The sequence below is a fragment of the Barbus barbus genome (assembly GCF_936440315.1).
Source record: "Barbus barbus genome assembly, chromosome: 29".
Lineage (NCBI taxonomy): Eukaryota > Metazoa > Chordata > Actinopteri > Cypriniformes > Cyprinidae > Barbus > Barbus barbus.
The window spans coordinates 18,956,942-18,981,023 of NC_136757.1; the positions used below are offsets into that span (position 1 = coordinate 18,956,942).

A 24,082-nucleotide genomic window follows, 5' to 3' on the forward strand; every position below is an offset into this window, starting at 1 on the left:
ACTGTCCCATCGGTTTGACAAAATTAGCTGCACCATTATAATGTTTCATGCTTACATAAGATCTACGGTAAGTGCCACTTTTTCTTTACTGCAAAAACTGGAGAGATAGGCCAGAACTTTAAAACTTGATCTGGTTCAGCAAGTGTATGCCACTAAATTGGAAAATCATGCAAATGAGATTTAAGGTGACTGCAGCTCCACACTCAAAATATATCCATCAGTGGGCCAGCGGATTTGTTCACTTGAGCTCGGAAGTACATTTAAATGATTCATGATTCACATGATCATCAACATTTTGCGGTATCAATTGATATGATGATCAATTGATGCAATACTGAATTTGAAGAAACAAAATTTCCTTTAACTAGTGTAATGTACCTTGTTGTGTAAAAAATATATTATATTATACTATAAAACCATAAGTGCATTATTACAGTTGTTTCACAGCAACATCAGCTAGCCATGCTGAGAAAACTGGGCTAGGAACGGTTTGTAATGGTAATGTGTTTTTGTTGTTTTAGTGGAAATACCCAGTGTAGATACAGCCTGTATAGAGTGGTAACATATCACACATTTTCACAAAGCTATCCACAGATATTATGTTAATCATGTGTGTGGGAGCATGTATGTTTACGCCGTTGCCTTTAGTCATGCGGTGCATTTGACTATATGATAATCTGCAAATAAACATACAAAGTGCTTTGTTACCGCCTCCACAGTTGTTTAAGCCTGTTTGTGCCACACATGGGCTCTTCTGCTTAGATTAGGGAGGAAATTTCTGCTATGCTCAGTTTCCTGCATGTCATTTCTGGGTGATTCTGGGATGGTGTTAAATTATTCCCTGTGCATTTTTGTTTCTGTCTATGAATCTCCCGTTCCTATCTTCAAATTAGAATTTCAAATTCTTTTTGGATTTGCTTTGAGCTGACTTAAAAATATCAATATGTGTGGTCATCCTGAGCTGTACTACTTTTAAAACACAAATGCAGAATGTTAGAACTCACTTGTAATTTGGCTGAAGTTTTACGATTGCATTTTTAAGTAGACTGCATAGCATGTGTGTGTATAGTGTGCATGATTGAATGGGATTTTGAATGCATATACCAGCATGCCACATATACATAACTATAATGAAGATTGCTACCACACAAGCAATTCATCAAAAGTGGGCAGTCACATTACAAGTGTGATACAAAGAGCTAAAATTTGCCAGAAAAGTACAAGTTAATAGGTAAATATAATAAATAGTACAGTAACTGTAAGTCTGTTTTGCTCACCACTGCTGCATTTATTTGATCCAAAATACAGTACAGGTGCATCTCAGAAAATTAGAATATGGTGAAAAAGTTCATTTTTTCTTGTAACTTATTTCAAAAAGTGAAACTTTCATATATTTTAGATTCATTACATGTAAAGTAAAACACTTCACAAGTTTTTTTGTTTTAATTTTGATGATTAGAGCTTACAGCTCATGAAAGTAAAAAATCAGTATCTCAAAATATTAGAATATTTCCTAAGATCAATCAAAAAAAGGATTTGCAAAGCAGAAAAGTTCAAGTTCTTTAAAGTATGTTAATTTATGCACTCAATACTTGGTCGGGGCTCCTTTAGCACAAATTCCAGCATCAGTGAGGTGTGGCATGGAAGCCTGTGGCTCTGCTGAGGCACTATTGAGCCTTCAACTCGTCTGGATTGTTGGATTGACTGTTTCTCATCTTTCTCTTGAAAATATCCCATAGATTCCATACGGGTTCAGGTCAGGCATGTTGGCTGGCCAATCAAGAACAGTAATATCATGGTCAGCAAAGCACTTGTAAGTGGTTTTGACACTGTGGGCAGGTGTTAAAGTCCTGCTGGAAAAGGAAATAAAGCATTTCCATAAAGCTTGTCAGCAGATGGAAGCATAAAGTGCTTTAAAATCTCCTGGTAGACGGCTGCATTGACTTTGAACACAATGGACCAACACCAGCAGACGTCACGGCAACCCCAAATCATCACTGACTTCGGAAACTTCACGCTGGACTTCAAGCAGCTTGGATTCTGTGCCTCTCCAGACTCCAGACCTTGATTTCCAAATGAAAAGCAAAATTTACTTTTATCTGAAAAGAGGACTTTGGATGCACTGACTCCAGCTTCAGTTCACTACTTGTGAAGCTCTCCCAAGTGTTTGAATCAGCTTTGCTTGACAGTATTCTCAAGCTTGCGGTCATCACTGTTGCTTGTGCACAGTTTCCTACCCAATTTCTTCCTTCCAGTCAACTTTGCATTTAATATGCTTTGATACAGCACTCTGTGAACAGCCACCCCTTTCAGTAATGACCCTCTGTGACTTACCCTCTTTGTGGAGGGTGTCAATTATTGTCTTCTGGACCATTGCCAAGTCAGCAGTCTTCACCATTATTGTGGCTTCAAAGAACAAGAGATACCAAGAATGTATACTGTATGGATGGTCATTTATTGAAACTGAAATGTAAATATTCAAATATTTTGAGATACTGATTTTTTACTTTCATGAGCTGTAAGCGCTAATCATAAAAATTAAAACAAAAAAACTTGTGAAGTGTTTTACTTTACATGTAATAAATCTAAAATATATGAACGTTTCACTTTTTTGAAATAAGTTACAAGAAAAAACTTTTTCACCATATTCAAATTTTCTGAGATGCACATGTAATATTGTGAGTAGGGCTGTCAAATCGATTAATCGCATCCAAAATAAAAGTTTGTGTTTACATAATATATGTGTGTGTGTGTACTGTATATATTTATATAGAAACACATACGTTTGTGTGTGTGTTTATGTTTATCTAGGGTTTATTTTATATAAATATAATACAAATATTTCTTAAATAGATACATGTATTTTGATCAATTTAGTGCATCCTTGCTAAAAAAAAAAATTCTGACAAGTTTTTGAACAGTAGTGTATGTTAGTGAAACTTGTTTATTTTATCCATTCATTATTTTATTCATTCATTCATTAAAATTTTTGTAATTTTTGTACTATCCTTACTTAGCCATACTTGGCTTGAAGTATTTTGGGTAACACTTTATCTTAACTAGTTGCTTATTAGCATGCATATTACTAGAATATTAGCCATTTATTAGTACTAATTAAGTACATATTAATGCCTTATTCTACATGACCTTATTTTATATCCCTAATCCTACCCAATACCTAAACTTAACAATTACCTTACTAACTATTAATAAGCAGCAAATTAGAAATTTAGTGAGGGAAAAGTCGTAGTCAATAGTGAATAAGTGTTCCCTATTCTAAAGTGCTACCGTATTTTGTTTTGTTTGTCAATGTCATTTAGGAGTAGGTTTGTCTAATATGATGTATCTAATATACCACATTATTAGACCACTAAGGAAAAATGCAAATAATAGCACAACTATATTGTTCTGCGTTAAGCTATTCAGCTGTCAAGAAAAAACTATAAAGAAAAAAATATTCATTATTTCACAGACATAATAGACATAATAATGAAACAAAATATGCAATTCTATTTGTGGTAAGTTAGTAGTCTCAAACTAAACTATCTTATATCTGATTTGATGTCACTAAGCTTGAAAACTTTGAAAAGTTTTGTTTCGAGTCAAAAAACAAAAGTGCACCTTGATTCCCAGAAACTGTGTAAAGCCAGCCAGTCAGATTAAAGCTTGCCTGATTGAGGAAATACTTGCCAATTTTTTTTTAGCAATATAAATCAGACGGTCAATGAACAGACTGTTGGTGGCCTGTGGGTGTGCTGTCTGAAGCTAGGTAAGAGTATAGAAAATGCTGCAGTTGGTTTTTGATCAAGTCCTTGTGGAAGAGTCGTGTCTTCAGGCGTTTCATAAAGAACTTGAAGTTCTTGTAGAGCATCTGGTTGTTAGGTTTCTATTGGCTGTGGTGTTATTTTTTGTGAAATATTCCAATACTGAACTTTTGTCTCTGATCTGTTGACCTCTTTGTTGTCTTAACATTCTCATCTGCTTCCTAAATATCTGTCATTACCCTCAAACAAGGATGTTTTTTGCACATTTTTGGAGGTTCTTTTTAGGTTTGCTGATGAAATATTCTCAGTATTTTTCAGAGTCCTCACAGAGAGAGATAATCGTACACTGAAGATGTATGAGCCAAAACGTCATCAAAGCCTCTGGGCTTTTTGTATTGCAGGATCTGCTGCTGAACTTCAGTCCAAAATGATTCTTGAATTTGTCTGTTTTTCTCTCTTTCTGCCTATGTGTGTTGATTTAAATTGAATCAGGAGCGTCCAGTTGCCGGCAGCATAGCTCATCTGGAGCTGAGTGTGCAGGAGAGAGAGGGAAACAGAAGTGAAGAAGAGGATGAGATGCAGGAGCTGACCTTCACTCCAGTGCACGCCCCTGTCATCACCCTCGGAACACACGCTGCTGAGTGAGAACCGGACAGACACACTAACAAATAATTAAGTTATGCAGTAGCCATATTCTTCACTTTTGTAGCAATGTTTCTTTTTTTCTCAGAAGTCCACTTATGTTTCTGGTACCAAAAAAGCGGTAGGTTTATGCCTATTTTCCTTTTTTGTAATTTTCTTGACTACATTTGTTTTTGTTTTCATTCTTAGAAATGTAAATGCAGGTACACTAAGTGTTAGCAGAGGTTAATGTTGTTCAACTAAGTTGATGAACATTGAATAGATGTTGATATGTAAACACCGATATTATAATAATCTCATAGTTCCAACATCATCAACCAAAATTCATAGAGAAATATCTTCAGACTGATAGATGGTAGATGATTGATGGATGGATGGATCAATCACTACATGAATAGACAGACAGAGCCCATCTCTTTTCTCATATCTTCATGTTTTCTCCCAATATTCCAAAGCAAATGACACCATTTGTAAATGGCCAGTATAGCTAATTTGATATAATTCCTACAATTTGTTAAATCGTTCCTATGACTTATTAATTGTAGCCACATTTCATGATTCATTCATTTTTTCCCTAGGTAACCCATGATTTAGCTAAATTGAAACAAATTACTACATCGTAGGAACAAATTCTTAATCCCACCCCCACACCCCCTGCATGCGAAAATGGATTAAAATTGTAAAACAAGAAAAATAAACTTGCAAAATTAGAGTGTGAGATGGTGAGGTTTTTGAAAAAGAAAACAGTTAATATTGCATTCGTGGAATTTTGTGACCGATTTAAATTTATGGGCTCGAACGGCATGAATCCAAAAGCATGGTTACGATGTTACATTTTCCTACTAACAAATTGTTTCTCTTATAAACAAAGCTTTGTACTTCACTTGTGTTATAATACTCACATTAAAATGTTTCATGATTTGAGCAGCAGTGTGTTTTGCTGTAGCACCGCCAGTGGAAGCGGTTGACTGACCTTGTGGCACAGTTACGCTTGGGATCATTTTATTTTAAATGCCGATAATGTCAATTGCAATTTTTAAAAAATACAATAACGAGCACCATGAAACCATTTAAAAGCCGCATTCAGAGGTAATTAAAATAAAACAGCCAACATAGTAAAATTATCCCAAAACTATGGTGCACTCATTTTATCAAATGGTCATTATCATCTATTCATAACCTTTTATTTAGACTAAAAACCTTTTCATTGGGATGAGAAAGCTGGGGTTTTGAATTGCATTTGCATTACCTGTCATGCTGGTAACTCTCCCACTGCAATGGATGTATTTTGCAGTATTGAGGTTAACAATTAAATCGATCATGGGAATGATTGAAAATTGACATCCTTATTATAGACTGTATACAGATAAGCTGATCGATGTGGGATAGATACATGGATGGATAGATAGATAGAGATAGAGCATTGTCTTTAGAACATCACTCTGTATCCCCATCATGCACAAATGTTCTGTTTTCTCTAATGCCAGTTTCTCTCTCAATATCCCTCTCTGTTGCTTTTGCTATTTTCAAGACACCAGCACATTTGTTTATGTCATGTTTATTTTAGCTGAAGTATTTCTGGGCCCTGTCTGTTTTTGTATGTGGGCTTGTACTGTCCTTTAAAAGTGGCAACAGTTTTGCTGAAGCCGTGAGTTGAGATGGCCATTTAAAGTGTGTCAGAGTGCAGAGTTGTCATTCAGGAGCTGTTCGGTGTCAGTGCATCATCTGATTCTGACCAAAGACAGTTGACAGGCCAACATTATTTACATCTGGAACTGCAGATTCACACAGCACAAGGAACCAACTTGTGATGCTGAAACTTTATTTAAAATTAGAACCCTAATTTGAGTCAGTTGTCTTATCTGATTGAGACCTATAAAATTAAAATTGAAGTCTGAATACTAAACCAGCTGGAATGAAGTAAGTTCTTACATTTAGACTGGAGGTTAATTCAAATTATATATATTTTTTTCTATGTGAGGGACCTTAATTTGGTCAGATTTTTTTTATGCCTGTATTTTATGAAGAGCTCAGACTATCACAGACAAGGACAGAAGTCCTTTTGATTTCCTGAGACATTATGATTAAACATTTACATATTACATCTCTTGACTCTTGTTCTGATGGTTTTAAATGAGTTGCTGGTTTTGAGTCCAATTCCCCCTGGTCAGTTGTCATTATGAGAAAACCAATTGTTATTGCAGGTGCAGTTTTGAGATCAAGTTATTAATAACTAGGACTATCCATGCAATTTGGTTTGAGAAAAAAAAAAAAACTTTAGCATTTTATATTAGCATTTTATAAACTCAATTTGAAATGAATTGCTGTGGACTGTATGGGCCAGTTATAGGATTAGGTTCGATAATAAATAAATAATGAATTAATTAAATAAGTAAATAGATTAAAATTGAAATAAAAAAATAAATATTTATAAATTACATACATATATGCATAAATCCCCTTTTTATCATGTTTATCTGTGACTTGTATTAATCAGCATATCATGTAATTAATTCAATATTTTAAATTCATATAGAGATTATACATTAGTAATGCATAAAAATGAAGTTTAAGAAATGATAACCAAAACAGAGGATAGTGTTGTTTTCAGTCTGCCTTTAGCTTTGTTTATGTATCTCTCCTTTCTCTCTATCAGTCTTAATCTTTTTTTCTGTGTGGATCTTCATAAAAAAATTATTGGGCAGGCAAGTGTGAAAATAATAAGCAAGGCTTATTAATGTGTAATTCAGCAGAAAATGACCATGATCCATAGGTAATATTACATTCCTCTTTGTCTGTGGCAATTAAAAGCCTGGTATAAGTGTAGGCCTAATTACTGTCTCTCTAATTAGTTGTGAGTCACTGGAAGAACACATTAAAGTCCTGTTGTCGTTATGCTCGCATATATTTTTGCTGCTCTTATTGCTGGAAAAGGGCTTCGTACAGCTTCAGTACAAGTTCAGATATTTTACTGAGGAGCCATATTGATCATAGAGATTGTACCGGGAGGATGAAATGTTTTACACATGTGAAAGTTTATGTAGTTCAAACAGTCAGGTTTGACATCATATTGACTTTCCATATTCACATTTCCCATATTGACATACCACTGATTTCTACCTGAGTTCAGCTCTAGCAATGAAAATATGTGACTGTATTGTGTTCTCAGATCTGTACCGACAGCAAGAAGATTGTAGTTCTGCATTATTAAATAAACTATACATATATATGAAAATATCTACCATTTTATATCTTATGCTGTACAATTCTGAGCAAATGCAGTTACACCACCCATATTTTATTGTATTTGCTCTGTTTTGCTTTCTCTTGGTCTGATTTTCTTTCTATGTCTAACAGAACATATTTCAAGTGCGATGATATCGTTTTATCTGCGACAATGCAATTCTTCCAGGAAAGAAGTCATTTCTGAAGTCCTTAAGAAAGTGGTGCTTGATGTAAGCCTCATAAAGCCATGAACGATATCTCATGTGTGAGATGCCATTTTAGATATCACAGCAGGACATTTTACCAGATCACTCAAGGATTTCATTGGAGCTCTAACATTTAACACATCATGCTGATGTGCTGATCATGCTGTGGCTGAACAGGGTTTTTACATGTGAAATACTGTGACGATACATTGTACTGTACCTGATAGCGCACAATAGGCTGCCGTATCTGTTTACTGATCTGTGTCCTGTGTTGTCTCGACAGCACTTGGCAGCTCATGCGCTTCAGGTATAGCATTGTAACTAAAGATCTGTGAAGCACGCAGAACTGAATGCGGCTCAGTATGGCAGATGTTCAGTAAGAAAATGCTTAAATAATTGGAAAAAGTTATATTATTGCATAATGTAATGCTAACATATCATTAGATATGTCACACAATTGTATGACAGCCAGTTTTTTTTTTCCACTGTGCAAATGTGATTTTTCTATCTCAGCTCCTCCAGATCGACCTCCCGGAGATCTTTGGCCCAGCTCTTCTCCTCTGGTTTTCCTCAGATCCTGGACAATCAGAACCAGGTTGCTGAGGTTCTGGATCCTTCTGAGCCTGTGAACTTTAACCCCCAGAGAGAAGAAGCAGATCCTCTGCAGGCCAACACTCTCATCCTCCAGTTCCTTGCTTTTACCAGGTAATTCTGAATGTCAGGCCATAGCAAAACTGGTTGAATTTTATGGTTGCAATCTTATGTATTTGTTCTATTGTGTTCTTTTCTGTATGACTTATATATGTATATATACTCTGCTTTTATCTCTGGGCATTTAAAAAAAATAATTTTCTGCATCTTTTCACTCAGAAATGGTTCACTAAAAAGGTTTTCTGCTTGTTTAACATATCGTCACAGTTTACTTCCTTGCACGCAGTCTATTTAAATTGTAGACATGTCTGGACAAACACAGACATATTGGAAATTAATGTGAATGTTATTAATTTTTTTTTCTCTTACATCATCCATCTGGAATAATGTTGTTTATGTAAGTACTCTACTAAATTAAATCATTTATTTCAGTTGGTTACTTGTGTATTCCAGGAAAAAAAATTTTTAAAGCAATGGGGAAAAGGCCAAAAATTGCATTAAAATTGTATAATAATATTAAGAAGTAATATAATATGTTAGTATTTTTAATAGTTAATTACAAAATGCCTTAATCTGCTTAAAAAGATTCACAGGCGGGTCTGTTATAGAGCAGTATGTTCTAGTCTACAGTCTTTACGAGCAGTGCTGAAACACTAGCTATTAAACAGGAGATGTCAGGTCCTTTATTTCAGTAGTATTGCAGCTCTTCAAGTGTTGGTTCAGGGCCAAGCATCTCTGACCTAACTTATTTCTGCTTCCAATCAGCCAATGTCCATATATCACTCAAGTATTGATGCTAACTTGTCAACATAAGAAACGGTGCTTGTCAAGTGTGCTTGTGACAGACTCAGGCACCTCTCTATTCTCAGATCAGGCATTGATAGATTTAAAGCACACTCTCCCTCTCTTTCACTTTTATCTCTCTCACTGTCTCTGAGTCATTGTATTTCTCAAACGGGGAGAGAAGGTGATGAAATAGGTCTCTTTCAAACTTGAGATCAATTTAATTGCCCCAAAAATTTTATTTATTTATTTATTTTTTTTAAACTAAAAAGTAAAGGGCTTCACATTTAATTTACATCAAATTTAAATTGTGACAAAAAAAAATCAAATACACTTATCAAAACTTGGTTAAAACACTTACTAAGAATGCAGCATTTTATTTGTTTACCTGCATGTCATGTGACTATCAACCAACATCAGAAACCCATGAGCATGGCAACATACTGCTGACCAGAATGTGAGAACCAGCAGTCCCTGGTTTATCAAGCAGGAATTGTGTGCGCTCAAAACCAACAAAACGTTCTCAGGTGCGTAGAACAAAAAGAAGAATGTTTTTAGTCCAATAGGTAGCTGAATTTGTCCGCACACTGAAAAATTAAAACAGACCAAAAAAGGTCTACCAAAAATGTAGTTTTTTATTTTTCATATGCAAAAGTGAAAAAGTGACAAAAGTGCAAAATGTATTAAAAAGAGAGCAGATGTACTTTACTTTTTACTTTTTTACTTTACTTTTGTCATTTAGCAGACGCTTTTGTCCAAAGCGACTTACAAATAAGAAAAAGTAACTAAAACTAAAAAGTTACAACTCTATAAATACTATCTACCCACATATTTAAGAAAATAAAGAAATAAAATAAAATTAACACATGCATATAACAACAACATTTCAATAATAAACATATCAATGAAAAAATTAAATAAAAAGCTACTACTATCTCTTGCCGGTGTCCCTGCCCGGTGGAGTCGCACGGTAGAGTCGATGGTCTTTACACTCTTTGGTCTTCACACTAAGAGGGCTTCACACGACGACTGCCGCGACCGCTGCCGCGGTATAATAACCTTTATTATACCAAACCAACAAATGATCATTTCAATTCAGCTGGACCCACTTTCCTGTTTATCAACTACAAATGGCCAAGCAAGTGCACACACTGACAAGATACACGATACAGTACGAGACCAAACGCGATTTCAGCAACTCTCATCCTAGTAAACAAAATAAGCGTTTCCTAGCAACGGCAAATGCGCTAAACACTGAGACAAGTAAATACACTTACGAGCTGATTTTAAACTTCCGCTGATAGACTGCTTCTCTTAAAGACCACTTCATTACACTGCCTTCTGCTGGCGCTTGAACCCACTTTCCTGTTTATCAACTTCAAATGGCCAAGCAAGTGCACACACTGACAAGATACACGATACAGTACGAGACCAAACGCGATGTATCAGCCCATGCTTTCTTCATGCCATTTTAAAAGACACGATTGATTGACAGCCCTGGTAATAATGTAGATAATTTTCAAAGTTATTGAATAATAACTGTGTTAATGTAATGTTGATATCAACAGTAAATAATAATAATATTAAGAATAATAGTAATGTTCATAAGTGCTGTTTGTAATTTTTGACTACTAAAGCATAAAAATACCATAATATTTTTTCAGATATTTCGGAAATTTTATCCTAAATATTTAGGGTATTCATGCTAAGTTCACATATTTGTTTCTCCGAAAAACAGTGCTACAGTCAGTTATTCTACCTTGAATTGTGCATTCTGTGCCGGAATGTCTGGTTTTGTTTTGGTATACCAATTTACAGAATATTATTTCGACATCCAGGGTTGCCAGTTTGTTGGAAAACACAACGTATTGCAGCCATGGAAGCCAGCAAATGAACTGGGTCAGAGATAGCAGATTCTACCCGACCTAAAAAGCCTCTGCATCGACCTAAAAAAAAAAAAAAAAAGAAGTAAAGCACTGCGTTTGAGATTGCAATTTTGTGTAAGTGAAGGAGGGCAAACACTTTGATAGGCTAATGAATTTTTATTGTGCATGTGTGTGTATTCTGCATTCACTCTTAGAAATTTCAGTTTTCCACTCACCTTGCTGAGCTATCCATCCCTTTTTTTACCAGATGAATATTGATGTGAAATATTTGAGTAGCTGTAAGGCCTATTCTTTTAATTGAAGAATTCAAGTCATTTGATTGGCTCTGAGGTCAGAACTGACATTTTGAGTGAATAGCACTTAAACTCTGGAATTGTGATGTGATGGCGCTCAGTGGGCCTGCCAATTGTCCGCACTCTAAATAGTTTCTATCCTTATCTAATTCTGAGTGATTGATTGCTAATCTTCCTCACAAAGAGAAAAGAAAGCAATCATCCCTCCCTAATCTATCCCTCCGTTTTAATTCATTCTGCTGAGGATGGAGACGAACTCTTCACAGTGCCCTGTCAGCTCTCAAATGTCACCTAGGACTTTGATTAATTCATTTATATCCTTTCATTTAATTATTTATATCTTTTGTTTATCCTCTTGTTCGTGTAACGGCAGCCTGGGCTTCTAAACCCAGCTTGTTGGTTTTAAACCTTCAGGTTTGAATGACTGAACCCATCGCTCCCTGAGCTCATGGTGTTGAATGAAGTTATTTCTTTAGGTGTGGAGCGGTTCAGTGATGGATGATTATTGCTTACAAAAAATGCAGTGGACCATTACTGGATAATTAAATTGATTTAAAAAATATTGTGTTTTTAAGGAAGTAACTTCTCCCCAAAAGTCCTGCTTCACCAAATCACAAATAACTTTATTTTATTTTTTTTATTGATTTTTCTCTTCTGTGAAGGAGCCACAGTGCAGTGAATTTGCAAGAAAGTTATTGATTTTGCTTTCAGGAATGCTAAAGCTCCACATAATTAAATGGGAAGTTTTGTTTTATGATTTACCTGCTCTTTTTGACTTCAAAAAACTTTCAAGCATAATTATTTCAAGCTCTGGCACAAGGATACCGTTTTATCGTTTTTAATTAGGTGAGCGGTTTCAGTCAGGTAGTTATTCACCATTAATTTTATTAATGATAGTGTTTTAATTTTATTTTATTTACTTTTCCACGTTTTGTTTAGCCAAAAAGTCATTATTATTTTTTGAAGGATCAAATACATTCATCTGACTAATATCAGAAGTATGGAAAGGCCCTTTTTTGCCGTGAGTTTTAATAAATGCAAAGGAATTTTTAGTTTTGAAAGTTACAGTATGCTTTCATATTTCAATAAACTACTTTATCTGACATGGATCAATGACATTTTGACACCTCGTGATATGACCTTTAACTGTAAAAACAAAACAAAAAAAACTTATATAAGTTGTATTGATCTGGTTGAAAGGAGTTTGTCATGGTGTGACAGATTCTTCATCATAGAGTGTATTGAACTGACTTTCCATCATTGCATCACTGATACTGGTTCTTTATGAAGTAGTCACTCAAACTGTCTCTTTATCATCGAGTCACTGAGACTTGCTCATCATTGTGAAGTCACTCAGATTGATCCTTCATAACAAACCGCCACCAAATGATTCCTAATAATATCTCTTTCAGATCATTTGCAGTGTCCTCACCGATCCAGCTGTATCTCAACCTGTCATCATTGCTTTTCAATAATGCCACATTCCCCAATGCCAATAAGTTTTCTATCTCTCCCTAGGGTCCCTCAAGCTGGTGTGAATTCAGACTGGCCCAGCACTGTCCAGTTCACCTTCCAGCTTTATCGCTTGCTTTACTGCTTTCCCCCTGTCACCACCGAGCGTCTGAAGCTGCTTGACCCGGAGAAGAACAGCAAGCTGAAATCCAGCTCTGATTACCCCTGTGTCCTCTCTGTTATCAAAAAGGACAGCACACTTAGTTCTGGTATGATTACCATCCTGCTACGAATGCTTTATGATTCTCTTCAGCACTCCTCAACGTTTATTTCATTTGACTAATCAGTTGTCTTGTTTTAGAAGCATTCTTGAACGCATATTTACAACACTCCTCAAAATCACCAATATCACTTTTTTCATTCTAATGAATTCGATCAATGTCTGTGTAAAACTTTATAGCTATTTTTAACTGCAACACATGCAGCGATTTAGTGAATAAAGCTCTAAAAAATGAGCAATTAGAGTTTTACGGCTCTTGGCTGAAGTCCAGTAATTGCTTTTAAGAAGGAGTCTTCATACACAGCAGCCTGCTAAGGAGAAGTGTAAAAGCGGCGTGACTTTGTGATGAACTTGGTAGAGCCGAGAAAACAGTTTTGGCTCTGTCGGTTCATACGGCTGCCAAAAATACTTATTACCTGCCCCTGATGTGAGTTATTTTTATCAATAGTTTCTCACAGACTGGCAAAGGCCGATATTTCAAAGCACCTTAAAATGTTGAGCTTAGAGCACTTCAAGTACACTTTTCCCACCGCCAGAGTGGGGCTTTTTGCTCTCATGTTATACCATGAAAATCTTGGCTAAAGCTCATTGCCTTGATTTATATGGGTTGCGAGCAACACCTTGACTGAAAAAAGCTCCCACTATGAGGGAAAACCAAAACTGTGCAGCGATTTCACCAGTTGTTGCATTGAAATGGCTTTTACTGATTGGCTAGATAAAGTATCCGACGAGGTGGAACATACATGACATAAGAATGTGTCTGTCTCATGATGAGTAGGCAGCTCCTTATTTGCCTACGGCGATGAGCTGAGAAGAATGAAGGGATAGATGATAGAGATAGAACAAAGGTTGAAGAGTAAGATAGATTGAGTGGTGGAGAACTGAAGAAATGAGACAGATAATGAGAGAGTGATAGAGCGTGAGAGCATGACAGAGAGATGCAAGGGTAAAAGAGGATCAGCTCTAACAGCCTGCTTTCAGTCGTTTTATTTCAGAAGAGACGTAATATCACACATAAAAATTACATCTAGCGTCAGCGTGCAAGCCCTATCCTCACAGTCAGCCCTATAACACGGGAGACTTCAACCATTTTCAGGCTAAGGACCACTTGGTGAAAATAAAGACAGAAGAATATCATCTATTGGTCTGTCTGTCTGTTGGTCAGTCTGTATCTGTCTATGCTGTATGTCTCTTTGTTTATCTGTCTATATATTGATTTGTATATTAGGGTTGTGCTATCAGCAAAGTCATGATACGATACATATCACGATACAGAGACCACAATACGGTACGTATCATAATACAGGACTGCACTGAATTTCACCTCAGAATAATTTAGTAAAACAGCTGTTTACTGAACACTGCTATAGGGCCGTTGCTAACTATAGGCAGAGCGGGCAGTTGGCCTCTGCATAATGAAGGGCCTCCATAACTGCACCGCAGTACAATATGGGTAATGGCATATGTTTCATGTTTACATTGGGCACTCTCTACCATGTACAATATTCTGATTGCTTGTATCTTGTTTTTAAACCTTGTTGTAGCCTATATATTATGCTCTATTCATTATTTTTTATAAACCTCACACTTTTCTACTCCATTTTAAACAGTGTTCTTGTATTCAAATTAAGTACGGCCCACTGCTGCACACGTGCCACAATATCGATACAGGGACAGCTGTATCTTGCTTTCTGTCTGTCTATAGTTTGTCTGTGTCTATCCATGTATTTATCTGACTATAGATTCTACATTCTGTATTAGGGCTGTGCAATTAATGGAAATTCAGTTTGAAAATACAATGATCCAGATTAAACGATTATTGTGCCCCATTCCGCCCCCTTTCCAGTGCTGCGCTTTCATTCCTCCATAAAAGCCAGATTTCACACGTAAATCAGTAAAATCATGTAATGTGACTTTTGCAAAATGTGACGTGCTTGATTTATTGAAGTAATGTTATATTATATTTATTCATGTTTTTAAAAGCGTGAAAGAGAACTTGCGCTGTTCCTCAGGGGGATATCTGTGTAACTTATGCACTCAGAGACAGAACACAACACGGGCATGTAATGTCATTTTATAGCTGAAAGTATGCGCCTAAATGCTCAAATACATGCAAAAATGTGTCAAAATGTGGCGCTTAGTGATTATTCACGTAAACCCTCGTCGGTTATGTAAGAAATTAATGTAAACAGATGAGATTGAAAATACATGGACTGAAAAAAATAAGTTAAATTTACTTAATTTTTATCTTGCAAGTTTTTGCGCGCATATTTTTAAAGTAAATTTAAATAGGGAATTAAGTAAAATCTACTTAACTAAGTTATGTAAAATTAGCAAAGGAAATTAAGCAAGTTTAACGTGGCCAGGCAGAGTTTGATGAGTAACTTCTACTTAATTATTTTAAGTTTACCCTGCAATACTCAAGCATATTTCACTCAGTCACAGTTTGCAAACTTTACTCAAACAACATAGCACTGAAAAACAAAATGCCTATAAAGCATGTGGTTCAGTTACACTCACGTATGTAAGCAAGTAGACAACTCTTTATTCCTTTAAAGGTAATATGTTGACTCGATATAGCTATTATCTGAATGAACTCAGAGACCTGAGTACTTGGCAAATGATACACAACGGTGACAATCAGTAAATAGTGTTTGAGTATGAATGGGTCATTTTGAGTAAAAAATGAACTCCAGATTTCACAAAACAGCAAATTACTTAACCTGACAACAAAAGCAACCATAAAACAATGTAAATACATATTGAAAACAGCAAAAAAATTACCTTATTAATTATTCTTGCCCAAGTGCATGATGGGAACAACAGGATCATGACGTTGATTTTTACTTAAACAATCTTTGTAAAAATAAACAATTCCAAGTAAAATATACTTCAAGTTCAAACTTTAACTTATACAAGCTTAAATTGAGTACTAATACTGCATTTACTCTTTTTTTTTTTTTTTATTCTTGCCTGAACTAAATTATTTAATATAGAAATTACATTAGTTTTTCTGTAGCATTTACTGCACCACAAAATATTTTTTTTATCAGTGTGTGTAACAGTAAATTGGATCCGTGCGGCTCTTAAAGTGACAGCGGGCTAATATTCCTGCTGCTGACTGTGTGCTTAATATTAATCAAACAACAAAAGACAAAGGCAAAATCACTCACTGCTCTTCATAGAAGGTAATTTGTAGCTTTAATAAGAAACAAAGAAAATTCATTCTTACAGTGAAGACTATGCTGTTTTACTTTACATTTGATTATTCAATTTCTATAGTAGGCTGTTAACTGAATAATTTTTCTGAATTTTTTTAGGGGTTATATGTCCCACTTTACCGTGTTAAATAATTGTGATTACAATATTGAACAAAATAATCGTGATTATGATTTTTGTCATAATCGAGCAGCCCTATTCTGTATACTATTGTATACTCGATACAAATTAAACTTAAATTCAGGAATTTAATAAAATTTTAAAAGGTAATCAATTTAATTCTAAATGGTGCAACCCTGATACACATACATGTATTTATATAATGTAATGTGCTCACATTGCAAATGAAAAAAATTAGCAGTTATGTACAGTGTAAATTGCATGTGGGAGAAACAATGAAACATTTCCAATAGCTTCTTTATCTATGGTTGAACTTTTGTTCAATTTTTTTCCTCAAAAAATCATTTTAAATCAAATGATAATTTTCTGGCACCATAGGGGATACAGACCCCCTATTGAAGACCCCTGCTATAAGGCGTTAAAGTATTATGCCTCAGTGCACTGAGCTCAGCCCTTAAACCTACCTCTGGCCTGACTATACAAGACAATGAGCCATACAGTGCCATAAAGATTACAGGCTGAATGATGATGTTGTGCGTAAGGCCTTTTGATATCTGTGGAGGGAACATCTGTATCCTGTGGGATATTATGCTGTTATTGTGCAATTACTGGTTGTTGCATAACATCTTCTCATCCCAGATTCTCGGCTGAGCATTGCACTTTCCTCCAATGAAGAAATAATATTTTTGGCTCTCTGCCTGAAGTAGCAACAGTCAGTTTAACATTTTGACTTCATTAAGCATTAGTGTTGCATTTGCTTGTTTTGTTTTGCCACGAATGAAATTGCATTCATTTGTTTTCGATTTTGACTGTGCTCAACCCGCTTGGCCTCATCAATCAAGAATCAAAGCCACTCCACTCAAACTGCTGTTGTTTCCATAACCTCACATCACCAGAGTGTCCCTGCTTTACTTCATACTGTTTGTTCTGGATGTTTTGGCAGCATTTGATGCTACAAACAACAAACTATTGATCTCTAAGATGGTAGAAATGCTCATTTCTAGGTCAGTGCTTTTCTGGTTTATATCCTACCTGGATGACAGTAGGTACCAAGTCAACTGGAAAGGCTTACATGCCTTAATCCACTGGGGTTCCACAGGGATTGGTGCTTGGACTTATACCACTTTCTTTTTACACTAGATCACTCAGATCACTTAGATCACTCTAAGGCTGTATGTGCACACTTTACGATGCATTAAAAAAAAAAAAAAGACAGTAAAAACATTTATAATGTTACAAAAGATTTCAAATGCATGCTGTTCTTCAACACTTCATTAAGCAGCAGTACCAAATCTGCATACTACAGTGATTTCTAAATATATTCACAAAATAACCCCCAAACTTGTGTATTTTCCTGCTAATTTGGCCGAAGGGTCTGTTCAGTAGAAGAAATGCTTTTCCTTGGCCACTATTCCTCATCCAGACTATGGAAATTTCATTGTTTAACTACTGCACTTCCCTTTTTGCAAGTCTGTCAACATCTCTGCAATACATCAAACATGCTGCCTTGCACTTCTTTACTCTTTTTACACGTTCCTTCTTTTCTGGCCTTGCAGCTTCTACCATACATCCCATCGAGCACATCAAAAATGCTGCCTTATACTTCTTTACACTTGTTTTTTTCTGACTTTAAATCACTGCTCAGATCTACTTTAAATCACTACTGAGGCCTACACATGAAGTATTGGTGCATGACGTTCTTCAGCTTTGCCTAAAAACACAAGTGTAAATGCAGTGTTACCCAAGCATTTTCAGAAATGATTACTCTCATCACTTTAGAAACGGGGAAACATGTGGAAGCATATAGAAAACATCAGTGCCTCCGGCATTGCCAGTGTTTGATATTCATGACTGACAGGACGTGGTGCGTGCAACAGGGATGGAGCACAGAAATGTTTATGTAAATTTCTCACACAATTTGCTTGATGGCTAAACCAAGCTCCGACTGTTTGGTTTTTACATAAAAGTCCTTGATTGCTTGCTTCAGAGAATTGGACGTTGCATTTTCTCACCCACCTGAGATTTGTGTTAAAGATAGGAGATTTACTTCACCCTCATTCTAAATGGCCACTAAACCCATCTCTTCAATCACAAACAGTTTTTCTGTCTCCTCTCAGTATTCGTGTTTGTTCTTTCCTGTTGTACTTTTGTTTTCCTCTTACTCAGATTATCCTGGTCTACAGTTGCAGAACTGAGTTGACCCACAGTTCCTCAAGCCAGGCGAACGAGGCTGGTTTCTGCGATACCTGGCGCTCCACTCCCTGCAGATTGATGTCTGGGACAGTGAATCCTTAATGCGGATTGGCTCAGCTGCTGTGGAGCTGAAGGTAAAATTACCTATCAGGGTCAAAAATGAACTTTTGCCCCGCCAGCTATAGATATATATATATATATATATATATATATATATATATATATATATATATATAAATTGCAAGTAACATTTGAAACCAGCTATAGATATTTTTAGCAGCCGTGAAACTGCATTATTGGAAAATATCTGTCTATTATTCAAGAGTTCATAAAATTTCAGTCAGTAAGAATTAATTTAAAAAACAGTACATATATTTGGCATAGATACTTTAACATACTAATTAGTCAAAAGTGACAGTATAGACATTTATAATGTTATAAAATATTTCAGTATTTAAAAAAAGCTGTTCTTTCCATTCATCAAAAAAATCCAATCCACAAAAACAATAAGCAGCACAACTGTTTTAAACTGTGATAATAATAAATATTAAGAAATGTTTTTCAAAATCAACTTAGAATGATTTCTGAAGGATCATGTGATACTGAAGGCTGGAGTAATGGCTGCTGAAAATTCAGCTTTACCATCACAGGAATCAATCACATTTTAAAGCCAATTCAAATGGAAAACAGTTATTTTAAATTTTAATCAAATATATGCAGCCTTCTTTCAAAAATATTTGAAAATCTTTATGTAGCCTAAACTTTTGAATGGTATTGCATGTTTTATGATATAATAAGATTATTTAGCAGTTTTTTTTACTGAAATTAAAACCTAAACTTTACACCTAATTTTTTAATATTTTAAAACACTATTTTCGGGGTTTACTTGCAAGAAAAAGTAAAATATTTTGACATTATTTTGTCAAAAGTGTAACAAAGTAATTTGTTCCAAAGACATTTGCTAACTGAATAAGCTGACAGAAAGCCAATGAAGACATTCACATGTCTTATTACGTCAACATATTTTCCATAAGGTCATGTAAACACACTAAGATTTAGCAGTAATATTACAATAACACAACTCACCTCACATAAACAATGACAAAACAACATTACAACACACCTCACATTCCTTGGCAACAGTCTTGCAAGTCCTCAACTTGCCATGTTGTTAATAACCCCACAAGCCATACACAGCATTTTGACACAGGTACAAATACTGCTCTCATTAATAGCCCAACAGAACTCACACAGCTGTTTAACTCAGGCAGACAGTCACCCTGCACATCGAAACCTTTCTGCGGTATTCATTTATTTAGTATGCTCAGATGGGAGAGTCATGTCGAAATTATGAAATATGCATGCCATACTTCAGGACACCTGCGTCTGTTAGATCTCCCCACCGCAGGTCTCTTGGCTAGAGCTCTCATCGATGTCAGCTGTTGAATAAAGGTTAAAACAAAACAAGACCAGGAATAGATACAATCACATCAACATAATTGGACTGTTCATCTTTAGCATGGATTCTGACCTTTTCAGAATTAACAAAGGGTACATTTAGGATTCAAATACAACCACAAGGTCGTCACGCAGTGGCATTTGTCAGTAGCCTGTAACATATGTCTCAGTTGCTTGTTATTTTTGTTTATCTTTTTGTTCTACATGGTAAGATCAATAAAATTGATTCAGGGGGCATGACGAATTGCCTTGATTTTTTTTTATTTGGAAAATTTAAATTATTCCATGTTTTACTCACCCTCAAGGAATCCTAGGTGTATATGACTTTCTTCTTTCAGACATATACCAATCGGAGTTATAATAAAAATTGGTGAATAAAGGCCTCCTGTAGCGAATCGATGCGTTTTTGTAAGAAAAATATCTATATTTAAAATGAGATGCCGATGCCGATATCTTGGAAAGCAGGGTGGCCGATATAAAGCTGATATCATTTTATTTATAATTAATATTTAAAAATTTGAAATCATATGAAATCGCTCGGGTGTTGCCGTTCTCAGTGCCGTCAAAATAAAAGCATCGAATGCATCGGCCAAACAGAAAAACCTTGGCGATATATCGGTCTACCACTAGTTTTGTGTAACTTCCGCTAACCTGACGTACACGCGTGTTCACGAGAGACTGGCTTTCCGCATCGCATGTGCTTGTGAGTCTCGCGAAAACCAATGTTTGTTTACAGGAAAGGAAAACCAGTCTCCTCTTGGCTTATATCAAAATCCTTCGACCTTTTTCTTTACAAATCCTCGTTTTGTGTTTCTAATTCGTGACAGGCTTTTTGTTTTGCTGTCTCTCCTCCACACTTCCGTGTTTGTCACTAATCACTGGCACCTATGTCCTATGTCATCAGAAGTGAGAAATAGGTGTTTATATTGTTCTAAATATGGATATTTTTCTTACAAAAATGCATCAATAAGCTACAGGAGGCGTTTATTCACCCCCTGGAGCCGTGTGATGCACGTTTTAATATGGATGCGCTTGCTTTATTTGACTACTTTTGGACTGTTGAACAAAAACACCCACCCATGCCATTATAAAGCTTGAAAGAGCCAGGACAATTTTAATATAACTCCGATTCGATTCATCTGAAAGAAGAAAATCACATACACCTTGGATGCCTTGAGGGTGAGTAAAACATGGACTAATTTTCATATTTGGGTGAACTAACCTTTTAATAGTAGTATGTGATGTTTGCTTTTGCAGCAAGGCCGTGCAGCCGTCCAGGTGAACCATGAGCTGGAAGTGATCACTATTGAGTACCTGCAGGATGCCAACTTTGCCAGCAGGCATGACAACAAGCACAGCACCACTCCAGCCATCAATGTCTACACTACCCTAAAAGGAATTCTGCATCTGCGGCTTGGCAATGTTGGTAAGGATCGTTTGTTAAGCACCATGAATTAAAAATTTAATTTTTAGGGTAAAATACTTAAGAAAGCGGTTTGTAAGATTATTTCACAGAAAAGTTTAAACATGGATTTGTGGCAATATAAAAAAATTCTGTATTTGTCAGGGATTTGCAACATTCAGAGTTGAATTGAAAATACCATTTAAATTAGAGTTCAGTTCTTGAATTTGAAGTGAGGTAGCAAACTAGAACTAGAAATTTGACCTTTGGTTTGGAATAATAAAAAGCATAAGTAAAAGGTCTAATTTTTACCTATGGGAAATTTTGAATGTAGGCTTGACACAAAGCCTTCTGGAAAAAAAAACAAAAAAACATTTAAAAGCCATAGACTGTTGGATGGATATATAGACAAAAAGAAATTATACACTTTGTCTTTAACTATCCAGTAAAAAAATTCAACAAGAAATCTGCTCTCTGAGACGTCACTATAGCGTAAGAAACATCCTTCATCAGTGACCTTAAACATCTGAGCTGTTTTCCACTCTGGAAATCCTAGCTAAATCAAAGATATTCACAGTTTGTCTTCATGTTTATCTGTTTAAGCTCCGTCTTAGAGGCCCAGTGAAAATGCAAGTGTTTCTTGAGAAATTAGCCAAACAGTCAGATACCCATTGGCTTTCCTCTGTCTCTCGCTCTCAGCGGTCGGAATCAATTAACTCATCCACAACCCGCTCAAAAGCTGCTCAACGCCGTATCTCAATCTGGGATTAACGCGTTGTCCATTTATTTGTTTCCTAATGAGTGGTCGCCATTAACAAGAGATCAAGGTTTACTCGCTCTCTAAGGCTTACTGAGATGTTTATCCTTCGAAAGCACCTCAGAGAATTGGCTAGGTCAACGCAAAGACAATTATCAGTCAGAGGAGTGAGGGATTGGGGAAAAAGGCTTTTATTATGTACATGCGAATGGCTTGATCGGTTCATTGAATACATTCAGTCAAGTTTTGATAAGGTGGGGCGTCGCAAGTCAACTGCACTGGGTAATGCACGCAGGATTGATGTCTTACTTCGTGACCCTGCTCTGTTTCGACATTTTCTGCTCAGATAGGATGTGTCACGTCATTGGGAATTAATGAAGCTCCTGTATAATTGGACTCATGATGATTGGCATCTTTTCGTATGCGAAAGCGTGATGGAAAAAGCTCTTAATGAAATCCTCTTTAATTAACTTCAGCTTGATGCGAAGAGACAAGTGAATAATTAAACAAACAGCGAATCCACATAAAAGAAACGTATAACTTAATTTGATACTAATAGAACAGGTTAAACATCATCTCTGAATTCAGAGTGTTTCGGTGCCTCTGTCAAAAGCTTCTCACAGTAGCAACAGGCTCTATCACCTCCGGATTCTTTATGCCTTTATACTGAACAGAGAGAGAGAGACGCAGGGCCAGATGGAGGGGAGAAAAGATTAGGATTTTATAATTCGCCTGCCTCTGGCCCCCACGCTGCTCATCTGCAAACGTTTGATAAGCGTGGCGAAGATTTCAGTAGAGAAGAGAAGAAATGGGGAACGGGAGAGAGGGAAAGAAAATCGCATTTCCTCGACAATTATTTCCAAGCCAGTCCCCTATCTCTCCTTTCATGGTAAAAATACAAAAAACAATAGTATATATTTGCAACAGGGGCCAGTGTAGACTTTTGTCTATCTCCTCTAAAACAAAGCTACGTTTTGAAGATAAGAGAAAGTGCTTCCTAATGGAAATCCTATCATGTGCTCCACTACAGATAAAAGAGCTCCATATGTTAATGATTTCCAAAGCTATGGAAAGGCATTCTGCTGGGTAAATAGGGGTCTAATGGAGGCATCTAAAGATAATGAAACAGGCAAATGTAAAGTTATCGGACACACTGAGGAAGAACTGGATGATATTTCTGATGTCTTCAAGATTAAACTTGCTGACGTTTTAGGTGCTCTAGAGTCTTCTGTGGGTTCGTAAGGCTGTAGGGCTCACTTTGGTTCGCAATATTGTACAAGATTGTTTTGGGTTGTGTATGTATATGCATGAGAGCTTTTGTGGAAGTCTTTGAAAAGTTTGAGGGAGCTATGAACTCGAGAAATCTGCTCTGTTAGTTTAAGAACAAACTTTAGCTCTTATAAAGAGAATATAAATCTTAAGATGCGTGTTCTTTGAAATCATCTTTCTTTCATATTAATGCTGTTTTCTCTTAGAACAATCCAGCAAACCCCTCATTTGTTCAGCTAATGCTGATGTGATTTAATGCAGTATTTTGAATGTGAAACTGTACAGTATGTTAAGGATTTGTGCGAAATTGCTATGTAAATCTGGTCATAAAACTGGTTCTCATCTTTATTTAAACAACTATATGCAAATAGTCTGCTTAAGCAAATAACACACAAACAATGATTCATTATTATTTCCTCTTATTTTTATATATCATAGACATGTCAACAGGGATGTTTGCATGTTCCAAAGATGCCATAAAA

At 35.9% G+C, this 24,082-nt stretch overlaps 1 protein-coding gene and 1 pseudogene across 2 annotated transcripts in view; one reads left to right on the forward strand and one right to left on the reverse strand.

Moving 5' to 3' along the window:
* Positions 1-24,082, reverse strand: part of LOC306849709 (uncharacterized protein) — a 919,849-nt gene that overhangs the window by 374,792 nt on the left and 520,975 nt on the right. The window lies entirely within an intron of this gene.
* LOC306849102 (nephrocystin-4-like) overlaps positions 1-24,082 on the forward strand; it is a 179,726-nt pseudogene that overhangs the window by 125,708 nt on the left and 29,936 nt on the right. Inside the window, exons 13-17 of the transcript in view lie at positions 4,257-4,405; positions 8,351-8,542; positions 12,969-13,171; positions 18,688-18,848; positions 21,430-21,598. The product of the transcript in view is annotated as a nephrocystin-4-like (transcript). The remainder of the gene's footprint in view (positions 1-4,256; positions 4,406-8,350; positions 8,543-12,968; positions 13,172-18,687; positions 18,849-21,429; positions 21,599-24,082) is intronic.